Source organism: Pimephales promelas, chromosome 20, assembly GCF_988280905.1.
Source record: "Pimephales promelas chromosome 20, fPimPro1.hap1.1, whole genome shotgun sequence".
NCBI lineage: Eukaryota > Metazoa > Chordata > Actinopteri > Cypriniformes > Leuciscidae > Pimephales > Pimephales promelas.
This window is the reverse complement of record NC_142788.1, coordinates 25,358,626-25,372,832: the sequence shown is the minus strand read 5'-3', so window position 1 is coordinate 25,372,832 and position 14,207 is coordinate 25,358,626. Positions and strand designations below refer to the sequence as shown.

At 38.8% G+C, this 14,207-nt stretch overlaps 1 protein-coding gene across 2 annotated transcripts in view; it reads right to left on the bottom strand.

Moving 5' to 3' along the window:
* The window catches only part of plxna1a (plexin A1a), a 266,208-nt gene that overhangs the window by 161,920 nt on the left and 90,081 nt on the right, over window positions 1–14,207 (bottom strand). The gene's annotated exons all lie outside the window — the stretch shown is intronic.

Here is a 14,207-nt window from a genome sequence, read left to right as displayed (position 1 = left end):
TTCAAGAGAACTAAAATTACATCTACAAACATCTGAAAATAGAGTGATCTTAATCAGCAGTTCTGTTCTTTAACTAAAACCTAAAGCTGTGGCCTCATGTAAACCGCCACATTTATAGAACAACATTTTATATGGGCAAAACAAATCAATTTATATAGTGTTGCGGTGGGGGTAATGCATTAAGCCCCGTTCACACCGCCAGCGACACGCAGTGACAAAACGACATGATCCCATTCATTTCAATGGAGCGCTGGCGACTTCCGGCGACACGTGTCAAGCGACAAAAGTTGAGAAATTTCAACTTTATGCAAATGAGAAGCCATTTTCACGAGCGACAACCAATAGGAAAGAAGACTTTCACTGGAGTTAAAGCGAATCTTGAACGAATGAACAGATCTTTTTCCGATTCATTCAGTCATTTGGTTCATTCAACGAACGAAACGACTTGGAAAAAGATTTGTTCATTTTGATGAACAAGTTGGAACAGGATTGTCACGAACGCGCAACACGTAACAGAGCAAGGCGAGCATTTGAGCTTACAAAACTTAAACTTTGTTATTTATTTATTAAATGAGCGATCGTTTCGCTTAATAAGACCCTTATTCATCGTCTGGAATCGTTTAAAGCCCTTTGAACAGTTTGCAGTTCGTACTGAAAGTGTCGTTTAGACCTTGAACCGTTTGGTTACCAGTAAAGTGCATTATATGGAGAAAAATCCTGGAACGTTTTCATTAAAAACCTTGATTTCTTTTCGACTGAAGAAAGAATGACATGGATATCTTGGATGACATGGGGGTGAGTAAATTATCAGCAAAAGTTTTTTTCAAAAGTGAACTACTCCTTTAATAAACCAAAACACAAATAGTAAAGAATGTTTAAGTAGTGAATAACAAATTACAACTGATATGATTTAAAATCCGTAGATAAATTAGATTTAAAATATTAAATTTTTGGTATGTACAAATGAAATATAAAAAATAAAAGGAGAAAAAAAAATCAAACGAACAAAAAAAAAAATGCATCGGACTTACAGTAACTTCAGGCCTGGAAATATTTACACACATTTTAATTCAAGATTTTCCATGATTGTGGGAACCCAGTATATTGTTGCTCAGTGAGTGATGGAGGCTCAAATAACAGCAAAGCAGTCTGGGATATGGAGTCTGTTGCCCATATTCCCCCCTCCATCACTTCATTAAGCATTACTCCCGCGGGACGCGGTTCATTATGAAGTAGTAGCAGATAACAGCTCAAGGACAGCTCATCCTCTCTGAAACTCTTGCCAAGCAACGCTGAAGTTCCAGCAGTGGGACCGATCCAGAAGAGAGAGAGTAAGGATCTTCCCCTGTGTCCGAGCAGGAGAACGCACAACACGGAGAATGCTTTGAACAGGAATAGGAATCTATGCGAGATTTTTGGACATGCCTAAAACTTGCAGGACAATGCAACTAACAAACTCTCCTGCAAGTTTCCCTGCCATATGAAACTGATTAAATGGGATAAACATATATAATTGTTCTTCAAGGGTGAGCAAGAATTGCCATCTGCATTCCCCGCCCTTTTTTAGAGTCGTGCAGATTGACGTAATTGTGCAATGACTCTTCAAATTGCAGATTCTTGGCAGATGGCCCATCTTCTCCTTAACAGGAAGAAGCATGAAGAGCTAGAGAACTCTGTCTCACACTGCCTTAATAAAGGTGTCAGGAGACATGAAGTTGGAAGGTGAAAAAACAAAAACAAATCCAGATCTCCCCACTGACTTCTGAATCCCAATGCACCTTATAGTCTGGAGTATTATTGCTACTAGATATTATTTTCAGTCACTTCCTGGGTAAGAGAACAAGACTTAACCTTTTGGCATATAAAGTGACATTTCCGAAGGTTATAATGACTTGCAAAGATATATTTACTTGAACAGCCTAAATGATCACAGAAGCGCTATGATAACAATTTACAATACAAATACTATTTTTATTAAAAAATATATCAAATTAAATGATACATTTTAAAATATATATATATAATTTAATACTTATAACTTCATCATATTATTTAATTTATTGATGTATATTTAATAAAAAACTAAAAAAAACTAAAATGTATGGTTGCTAATTAATTGATACAGTGCGTTGGCTCAATTTACTGCAAGTTATTTCAACAAATACATATAAGTTGAGTTAACTTAACTCCTAATGTTGGCTAAACTTAACTGAATCAATGCAACAAGATGACTTAACCATGTCAAGTTGTGTCAACAAATCATTTTTTACAGCGATTTAAAATATAGAATTAAAATGTTGTATTTCATTAGTACATATCAAACAATCAGATGTATATACATAGAAAAGCAATGTACAGCTGAATAAAAATAATAAAATAATAATAGCTTAACAAGTAACTTGCAATTCTATGTTTCAACCAAAGAGGTCAATGGAGAACACATCATTTTGTTTTAAATGACGCTTCACCTTTAAACTAAAAAAACGCAGAATGTCCATTCTCTATGTGCCGCACTCAAATCATTCATACCAAAACAAATATTGAATTCACACCATCTCATTAGATGAATATGTTCCATGATTGCTACTTGCATTATCTTCTCATGTTTATGGTCCCATTACGGTAAGTCATGGCAGAATCATTTCAGGACAGAAGCAAACCCTTCTAGCCTCTTGCTGCAGACTGAACATACTGAAATGAGCGCATTGGGTAATAACCTAAAATAGGAACCTATAAATTAAGAAACAGAGCCCTGCAGTCTTCTTTAATGCTGGTCTATGGATGAACAATAATTAAGGTGGACCAGGGTTCAATGAAAGGTCACTCTTGACGACTTCAGAGCAAATTGAAACAGGTCTGGCCTTTTCAATCTTGTCAACGTCTCCGGTAAAGCTCCGGTGATGACCTTATGACATCAGCGAGGTCAACAGTCAATACAATGATAAACTGTCGTAGACATAAAAAAGTAAAAAAAAAAAGTGTAGCTATGTCTTATGTAATACTTCAAATGGGGGAAAAAAAGAAGTTTGTCCCTGACAGGCAGCTCTAAATTTCAGTATACTGAAATACCTTCAGAGCTTTGTCGGAGAGAATGATTGACAGGAGTTTTGTCACAAAACCCAGGCATTTCTCTGCCGGAGACTGTGGCGACCCATCAACTCTCCGTTGTTAAAAATCATTTTACTCCAGCCTGGATGGGGAACGGAGACATTTGGCTAATTAAATCAAACAGGAGGGCACTTTCCAGATGAGCCTGAATCCAATTTCATTAGTGCCCTCTCAGCCACGGATAATGTGCGGACCATGAGGTCGCTCTCGGACGTTTCGTGTCTTGACATCAACGCACTGGAGTATGATCAATAAAGGATGCTGACTTGAAATGTAGGATTGAAAGCATGCTGGGTTTTCCACGGGCTCTTTTTTTCCCCTGCAGCTGCAGTTTTTCACATCATTCTAAATTGGCTGTTCAGATGAAATTAAGCGGCAATATTGCAAAATAGAAAATATATACCAGTGCTGTGCAACTGGTATAAACTGAATTGAAAATGTATTTTAAATTCCAATTCAATTCTGAAATTTTAATTTAGGTAGAACATGCAGTTTGAATTTGAAAGTAAGTAGAATTACAGTTGCGCTTCGAGTTCGAGTCCTGGCTTGTGGACCTTTTGTGGTATTTGTTTTACTGTTTTACCATATATATTAGGGGTGTAACAATATATCGTGACAATATATATATATATATATATATATATTGCAATACAAAAATGCAACAAAACATATTGTGGATAGTGACAATAGGTATCGTGGATAGTCTCCCCGGCCCAAAATAAAAATGACTGTGTGAGAAAAAAAATATTCAACTTTGACAGAGTTTTCAGAGTTTTAGTGTAAATACTACATATAATGTTGATTATAATGTATAATAATGCAATGGGGGAATATTTGTGGGTCCTGATAATGCCAAATGTCTGATATTACCAATAAAAAGTGTCCGAAAGTGTGTTAAAGCATTTTCATCTACAATAACTCAATGAAATCATGAATTTATTCTGGTGTCACCATTGTCCCTGGGTTACAAGCCAAGCCTATTCATTTAAACCTACAAGGTAATATCAAATTTAGCATTTTGATCAACAGTACATTTTTTGTTAACCTTTTACCATACGTCTTGGAGTATCGTGAGTTCAGTATCGTGATATGTATCGAATCGTGATATGAGGGTATCGTTACACCCCTAATTTTAAATATATATATATATATATATATATATATGACAAAAAATAAAACATTTGAAAAAGCCTCAAAGCTTTATAAAGCTGCCAACTCATGAAAAGGGAGCCAATTATCCAAATATTGAATGTTGCAATAACGTTGCTGTACCCTCCGAAGGCCTTGAAAACAGGAAGAGTCGCTTAGTGCGAGCGTCTCCAGCCTCTTTGACCCTTTTCTGGAGGGCATCCAACACTTCCCATGGCACCTGCTGACTTCACAGTCTACATCTTACCGGCAGGAACAGAACCTGGTACACACAAACTCATTGAGCTTGATCAGCGTGACAGATTACTCTGTGAAATTAATCATCTTTCTCTGCCATGCTGCTGCTCTCACTGTAGGACGCCGGCCAAAAAGCAGCCGCGGACAGACAGTCCCAGTGGGCACGATGATGGCACGCCACTGCGCGGCTCCCGGGGACCCAATGCCCACTCCCTAGTGAGTTTCATCATTAATAAGACAAGGAAACAGGAGCAGGTTTGTCTTTGAATGCTTGACTGGCTTGAATAAACCAGGGGTATAATCCAGCTGGAGACGCAGAAGATCAATGTCGCATCTGTTCAGTCTTTGTGTTGTCGTGTGCCGCATCATAGTGACTAAATGATAAGGGGGAAAGCGAGACAAGAGCGAGAAAATAATAAAGGAAGAAGTGAAGTCGATGCTTGGTCCCCAGAGAGCGACAGGCATGTCTCAGCCTCCACCCTTTTTAATCTTTCAGGCACTCCATGGGTACAGCATCCCCTCCGCCACTCACCCCCACCGCTTCTACAAGCTCCACTCGCATGCTCTTGACATAACTAGGTCTCCCTGTGAATAATAAACCAGCCGCCAGATTCCTGCCTTTGATATGCAGCCCTTGAAGTAATGATCTGCATCTGATTGAGAGCAATCACTGGCTAATTAATGAGGCGGAAGGCCCGTACTCGGCCCACGGTGGCCCGAACACGCTGCCACCGCTGTCCGTCCCGGTTCGTTCCCCTGAGGAGAAGCCGGCCGAGCCTGGAGGAAAAGACTCGGGGAGCACCCCTGGGACTGGCGCACGCGGCTTACGCAACGAAGAGGGCAAACAGGCGCAGCGCTGTAGATAACAAGAGGTAAAAATAGGATCTTTCAGCTATAGGTTACATTCGAAATGGAGAGAGAATGTACCAACACTGTTGCTAACAACTCTGTAGGGTGAATTTGGCTTATTTGTCCCAGAGATGCATGATACATCTGAATCGATAATGCAATCAGTCGATATGGGATGTATATGTGATATATTGTGCATCCCCCTAGGCCAAATAAACATGCCTTTTGGATTACTGTTGCCATCATGTGACACTCACTTCAAGTAACTCATTTAATAACAATCTAATCGTTATCAAATCTGAAATATCAATTAAATATGATTGGATTGTTATTAAATGAGAGTATAATGAGTATATTAAAGATTACTTGAAGTGATTGTCACATGATGTCATATTTTTTTAAATGTCATACTATTTTGTCTAAATAAATTTTAAATCTAAAACGCTCAGAACCAAAATCAGTTTTCAAAGCTACAAATTCAAGAGGAATTGTGCGTGCGTGTGCATACACACTTTTTGGACAATATATTGTAAATATAATTACAATATTTTCCATATGGGACACGTCAGAGCATGCATGCTAACCATTAGCCCAAGTCTATATCTTCTGTCCAATGACTGTTTAGTATCCTCACACTTTGTGTATCTAACTAAACCATTTTTACCCACCAGATGCTTCTACAGAGCAGGACTTAGCCATGCTAATTAAACACAGCTCAACTGTCCCGCAATGCTAATCCTCTTCCTGGAGATGCGAAAACAACTTGCGTATTGGAGGCGGCAGGTCAAAACCCAAAAGCCACGAAGAATCTTCACCGAGGGAGAACTTTGTTGTGGCGTACAGACAAAATATACTCATCGGCCCAGCTGGGTTTTTACGGGGAAAACAAGTGCACCTCGTGGGCATTGGGAACTAGGCAGTCTGAGGAACCCGGGCAAAGGGAGAAGGGGCTAATCATAGAGGTCTCTAGATGGTTTTCTAACCCCAGCCGTAAACGTTTCATTATGACAGTCTGTGCAACAGATAGCAGCTCAAGCTCATTGGACCTCGTTCCACTTCCCTTGCAATATCTGATTTGGCCCCGGGTTTGAAGGCTCCTCGGAGCATTGAGAGGAATTTCATTTCTATTTTCCTTCTTGTCGTCATTCCGCCATCCGCTTTCTCCCGCTCTCTATCTTCCTCTCTCAGACCTCCCCCCTTCAGGTCCTCTTGACACAACAGACGCACACCGGCAGTCAAGCAAGACAGACTGTGCGGTTAAAACTAGGTGGAAAAAAATGGGAGTTTGCCCTGCAGTGAGTATGAAAGCAACTTCTAAGTCATCTCCATTTGTCACAAACTGCACGCTGGAACTGCCAGGCCACTTCTCATACACTCAAACCTCTGACAAAAGCGAGCTGCGGACAGAATAAATGGGAAGCTATGGAGCTCAGCATAACACTGCAATACCAATAGTCATTAGGGAAGCCTCCGGCGAAGATTTCTTTAACTACAGATTGTGCCTGCCTATACATCATCTCCCAATGCTAAATGGAGATCCAAACAGCTCGTTTGTGACTGCAAATGCCACGACTTCATCAACTTGTGACTGTATTACCACAGAATGATGGGGTTCTCTCCAGGTATTTTCCTCAATAGTTAAGTCTCCATCCAAATGTCGCCCATATGTGCTCCAAGATTCTCAGCCATCTTCTATGTGTGACACACTGAATCATTTTGAGTTGGAACTTAAGTCACAATATCAGCAGTCACTTTTATCCTCATTGATGACACCGATGATGGTATACTTGAGCTGTGAGAACTACCAGATTTATGTGACCTCTTGGACACATTCGAAACACTATCACTTGGCTCGATGAGTGTTTGTGGATACTTTTGAAAATTTTTCCACATCTCATATTCACTCATAAAGTTCTCAAATGTAGCCATTTTAGGCTCAAACCAAGTCAAAGCGCTCATTTTCTCTGATATCGTCAGATAGTTGTTCTTGCACAAGCCTATGAGCAGTCTCGAATTCTTCAAGTGACATAAAAAATATCTCTGCGCTTCTTTTTATTGATTCCACATTACAACCCTCAGCAAGCAATGCCTTTACGTGTGCACACACCAAGCTTTCCCCTACGCATAGAACTGAGGGATCCAATGCTTCGTTCAACTCCATCCTTTTCAAATTTGGACATTTCATCAGCCATGTTTGACACAAACAAGCACAATCAAGTATCCAGCTTTCCATAGAATCAGCAGGCCACAATGTACAGATAAGCATCAGCTTCTTGTACCATGCTTTGATCAAAGCCAAAATTCTCAACCACAGCTTTTAGAAAGAAGTTCACCCTTGTTTACTCACGCATTGGATGCATTTCTGTCAATACGTGTCACTCATGGCTTGATCATTCCAGATGTAGGCCTTGATTGGGCCTACCGCATGTCCTTCTTGGGAGTTTTTTGACTTAATGTAGTTGTTTCCTTTCCTTCTTAAGCCACTTCCGTGAGGGAAAGTATATTTGACGCTACATCTGTTTTAACAAGACTTGAGCTTTATTGTAACAAAAAGGTGAAAACTTGAAGACAAAACGCTGTGCTCCAAAACAAACAGTGTTGTGTAATGTACTGTAGGTCAAAAAACTGTCTCCCTTCCCCTCTCCCCTTGCCACATCACTTCCTGTTTAAGATGGCCGCCTTCAGGAAGTCCCCAAAAAGGGGTTCAATTCCTTCCCCTTACCAGAGGGGGGAGTGCAGACAGTAGTTACATACAACCATGACATTAAGTAACATTATTAATAGCCTTATGGCTCCTACAGAGAGTTAGAAAAATCTCTGCTTTAAATTATTACAACCAATGACTGTTCGACGCGTCACCTGATGTTATATTTTTCTCAGGTACACTTCGTTATTCGAGTCAAATTGTAAATGTACTATAAATGCATTATATATAAAACTTCATAATAAATTGATGTCCTAATTATATAACAGAATCTGAATAAATCTCCTAATAGTATAAAATGTGGATGGATGGATGGATGGAAATATTTTTAATACACTATTAATAAGTTTACTCCTCCACTCTAAGGCATATTGTGGAATTCCGTCTGAATTTAACACACCCAAATGTAAATATTCACCATAGACACAAAGTGTAGGAAATTTAAAAAGCTATTGTCACTATTTTGCCATTTTTATAAATTTCCCATGTAAAAAAAATCACAGTATAAATTATATCATTATATATACTGTATATATATATATATATATATGTAGTATATGACCATTTAACCCAAAATGCATTGTAAGATTTGGAATCTCCATGGTAATTTCCCATGTCTGATCCTCAAGACATTTTCTGATATGTCATTAAAAGGTATAAATGAAATCGTTTAAAATTTGAAAAATGTTTTCTTAAGCCATGGTGTTTATAGCATATATGTTGCACATAATCTACATATGTTGTGGCCAGATGTTTTGCCATATTGGGAAAAAAAATATTCCTAGGGTTAAAACAACTCATAATAATTCAGGTCGCATGTATTTATTTGCCAAGAACAGATGCTTGACTAAAGATGAACACCCGCGCTATTGCAAGCTCAACAAAAACCATTTAAAAGACAAAATATGGGTCAGCGTCGCAAACAGAGCATAAAAAGCTACATTTTTAGGGCACTAATGGTGCAATCAGGTAGTTCTAAAAATATTTGCCCAAGCCCTGTCAAATTTGAGGGTCTACACAACAAGCTACGCTGTTTGACAAGGGTATGTAATCCTCAATGGCGGCTCTCAGCGAGTGTCACCGATATGACATCTGCAACAATGGAGTGTGGCAATAATACTGACAAAGCCAAACAAAAACTCTCTCATAAGGATGTGAACGTACTTGACACATCAAAGCGAAGAGAGAGAGTGTGGCATTTTCACAATCTCACCTCTGCAAGACAATCTGACATACCTGAGCACACAGAAAACGCTGCGTTTGAGCTCTGAGGAAAAGGATCACTTGAGGACGGGCTCCACCGGGACAAACTACCTGCCGGTGCTTGAAAACCAAAGAGAGAAAGATGCAAGATACAATCTGCAGAGGGGTGAGCAGGTCAAAATAATCCCAGTGAAGCCTTCTCCATGGAAGAGCTCACTCTGTGAAGCCAGGCAGTGCCTTCAGCCAGTGCTGATACTGATAGCACAATAAAACGCTGATGGAAATGGTAAACATTATCATCACACAGGGTGCATGGACACATTGGCTACTTTTTGGGGGGTGGAAATAATTATGAACCCGGAGAAAGGTGCGTTTCATTGGCTATTTACTCATGCGCCGAAATCATATAAAGCCGTTTATGAAAAATCGTATAAAATCCGACACAAAATGGGATCGATTTGAGTCTTTAAGGTTTATGAAAGAGTAAAAGCACTTTATTTGAAAGCGAACTGGCTGTAAAAAGCACCATGACTTCCATTAGGAAATAAGGTCTTGAATTTTTCCTTCCAGTAAAAAAATTGATATGTCTGAAGATGAATTATGCTAATGCCTTAATATACATCTCTGCATTACTAATACCTGCAAGTCATTCTAAGACACGAGTGTTCATCTACAGATCCGAAGTGGGTAATTCAATCATCTGTTTGGATCATAAATTCCACAGACGGATTGAAATTAAATTTGAGAATGTTTATGCGAGTGCGTGCGGAGGTGTCTAAGTGTGTGTTGCCAATTAAGTTGCACGTCTACAGTAAATGTCAATGCACATCGAGACACTTAAACTTCCAGGCAGACCCTTGGAGAAAAGGAGCACATTTCAAAGATGCTTATCCGTTTACAGCATTCCACTCGGCAGCACATATTTCTCACAGAAACATCATCAACATCGACATTCTGTAGCGCTGACCAACGCCAAATGGAATCCTGCGGACCCGAGAGAACATTCTATGCAGTGTGAAACGCCAGAGGGGCGTAAACAAGCGTGTAGCACTACAAAGAGCCGTCTCTGAAGAAATGGCTAAACGATGTTAATGGTAGATGCTGTGGATGTGCCTCCATTTACAAGAGGGAACCGCAGGACAAATTGAACATGAATGGACATGTTTCCTTTCCAATTACGGCTATAGATTAGTTGTGCAGGTAACGTGGCCATTCTTTCCTGTTAGCTGTTCATTACGTGTCCCTGTTTGGAAGCCTAAATCAGAAAGGGAGAGAGAGCTTGTTGTTCATAGGAAAAAAAACTAACAATTTGCCCACACAAAACTCCATCAATGGCCACGTCTGTGCTCTGGTGTAGATATATGGGATTAGTACTCCTACATTTTCCTATGAACCAATCACATGTCAGAGACAACATTGTTTCTATTGACTATAGGAACAGTCAGTATGTTTTATGCCCTAGAAGGTTTGATTGTGTACTTGTTGCTAAAAAGTTAGCATTCATGGGCATCTGAAAAGGTTTAATAAATCTTCATGCTACAGTGAATTCTGTTCTTACTGTATGTTATGCTAATAGCATGCTAGCATTCCAGGTATTGTTGTATTAACATTATTTAGACAAAGGCTAACTTTCTAGATGTAGTTATGCTAGCAGTAGTCAGAGAAAGGTTGGCTTCCCAGACAGCAAACTGACATTGAATCAACGTGGAAACGACGTCTCTCATGACATTGAAACAACGTTGATTTTGCTCATCGAATTAACGTTGAACCAACGTCAGATGCGGCATTCTTCAAAGCTAAATGAAAATCGAAAATTGGTTTGCTTTCATAACGTTGAAACAACGCGTTGATTTCAAGTTGATTTTCCGTTAGTTTTGAAAGAATGACGCGCCTGACGTTGGTTCAACGTTAATTCGATGAGCAAAACAATGTCGGATCAACGTTGTTTCAATGTCATATTTCCACGTTGATTCAATAGATGTTTTTATAGTCAGAGAAAGGCTATCTTAGATGTTTTTATGCTAGCAATAGTCAGGGAAAGGCTAGCTTAGATGTTTTATGCTAGCAGTAGTCAGAGAAAGGCTAGCTTAGATGTTTTTTATGCTAACAGTAGTCAGGGAAAGGCTAGCTTAGATGTTTTTATGCTAGCAGTAGTCAGCGAAAGGCTAGCTTTGATGGTTTTTATGCTAGCAGTAGTCAGAGAAAAGCTAGCTTAGATGTTTTTGCTAACATTATCAAGAGAAAGGCTACTTTCTAAGCATTATGCTAACATCACTGAGAGAAATTGTGGTGCTAAAGAGAGAAAAAATGGTGGGAAAAGCTGTTAGCTATACCTTCAGTCAGAATAGATGACATATTTAATTTGATACTAATGAAAACAAGGCTTTGAGGCATAGACAGTTTTGTTTTAATACTGGCCCAGACAGCAAACTGACATTGAATCAACGTGGAAACGACGTCTCTCATGACATTGAAACAACGTTGATTTGCTCATCGAATTAACGTTGAACCAACGTCAGACGCGGCATTCTTCAAAGCTAAATGAAATCGAAAATTGGTTTGCTTTCATAACGTTGAAACAACGCGTTGATTTCAGGTTGATTTTCCGTTAGTTTTGAAAGAATGACGCGTCTGACGTTGGTTCAACGTTAATTCGATGAGCAAAACAATGTCAGATCAACGTTGTTTCGATGTCATATTTCCACGTTGATTCAATGTCAGTTTGCTATCTGGGGGTGTACTATTTACTCTGACTATTTAACTGTAGTCTAACGGCACATTTACACTGATAAGAGAAGACGGAAAGTGAAGTGGGATAGAAAGCGGGACGTGATCGGAAAAGGTCAGCGAGCCGGGACTCAAAATCGGGTCGCCTGAAGCACAACCACGCTACATGTCAGAGCGCTGCCCACGGAGCTATTGTGTCAAACCAAATGAAATTTTAGTTGGTGTAAACTTAAAATAATCGTATAAATAGGAAAAAAATACATGTTAACGCTTGAATCAAACTTATTTACTTAATTTGATTAAAAAATGTATTGAGTATGTCCATGGCTGTGATGTTTACACATTAGTTTTACATTCTACTAAATCTTTGCTAAAAAAGCTCTCCCGACGTGTGTTGCCTTTTCTTATAAAATGTAAACATAAAATGATACTCACGGTGTCATTGGTGACATTATTGTGCACTTTCACTGGTTCTGAATGCATAAATTGCACCATGCAAGAGCCGTTTTGTTCATAATACATGTAATACACATGTAAACGAATATGAGAATCAGACTGCAAATCTGCATGTAAACAGACTTATTTTGTTTTAATTCTCAGATTTGTATGAGCACAACGATGTAGCGATATCTTAAAGGTTTACAACTTTACAGTTCCAAGCACAGAAACATGACATGGTCAATGTCACAGATAAAAAACAAGGACTGCATTAAGAAAAATGCACAGCAAACTGAAATGATTCACAAACTCGCTGCTCGTGTACACGCACACTTGTGTAGTATGCACTGTCAGCATCCTCAAAGCACATGCACACAGACACACATGAACGGATAGCCCTGAAACACAGCAGAAACTCATGATCACAGGCATATATCACTGGCACTGACAAAAAAACACACACAAGATAAAACATGCGACACACTGTCTCCTATGGGCATCAGCAAACTGTAGCTCGGCATATTGTTACACGACCTAGATTCAAGTTTGCTCATAGATTCACACACACACATAGATGAGAGTATGCTAATGAGAGTGAAACTCCAGGTTCCCTTTCTGCAGGAAAGTGTTGGGTGACACGAGAATATCACCCAGTGTAGAAACATTCCTTGCCACATAAATCATGAATTGTGTATGCATGTCTTTTGTTTTGTATGTGTTTGTACTCTAAGAGAACAGTTGTATAGTGAGAGCCAGAACAGTGGGATGTTTTTAGCGGGTGATCTGGGAAGGTCTAAGAAGAAAACACTATGTGTCTCAAAACCACCTGCAGCAAATAAAGAAAAAAAGCCTGTTAGATGAAATGAGACAAGTGAGAGGCAAATAAGACCAAAAAAAATCATCAGTATAAGCCAATTGTTCTCAAGCACGAATAAATCGTACAGAAATATCTGCTTCGGAACAAGCAGAAACATGAGGTATTGTGCTCCATAAATTTTTGAGCCTAGTGGATTTATTGCAATGACAAATAAAAAAGGTTGCATGCCTATTGAAGGGTTTTCTTATGTTAGGCTAGATATTCAATTATGTAGAATAGATGGGTAGAAATATATGTACACTATATTCAAAAGTTTGATTATATTTATCAAAAGTGACAGTAAGGACTTTTATTATGTTACAAAATATTTCTATTTCAAATCAAACAACATTGATAATGTTTCTTGGGCAGCAAATCAGCATATTAGAATGATTTCTGAAGGATCATGTGACACTGAATGAACATTCAGCTTTTCCATCCAAAGAATAAATTACATTTCAAAATATGTTAAAATAGGGAAAACAATATTTTAATTTATAGTAATTTTACTGTATTTGTGATCCGACCCTAAACTTATGAATGATAGTGGTAAAATTGATTATATAATAAAAAAGAAGCATGTGTGACATCATACTAATCTATAATTTTCATGGGGCCAGAAAAATATCGGCAAAAACAGGTGTCGGTTAAGCAAGTTAACCGACTAGCCAACCAGAATCGCAAGTTGGGGATTATTATTCACAACATTTTACATTTCTGTTTCAAATCCTAGAGGGTCACTTCACTATCCACATGGTCAGCTACTGTAATATGGAACCTGAAAACTGATTGAACTGAAAAGCTCTATATAGGCAACAACTACAGTATGTTATCTCCACACAAAAATCAGACAAGGGACTGACAATTGGTTTAACCCTCAGTGGTCTGAGGTGTTTTCTGGGCCCATGCCCTTACATTTGTGCTTATTTCAGTTAC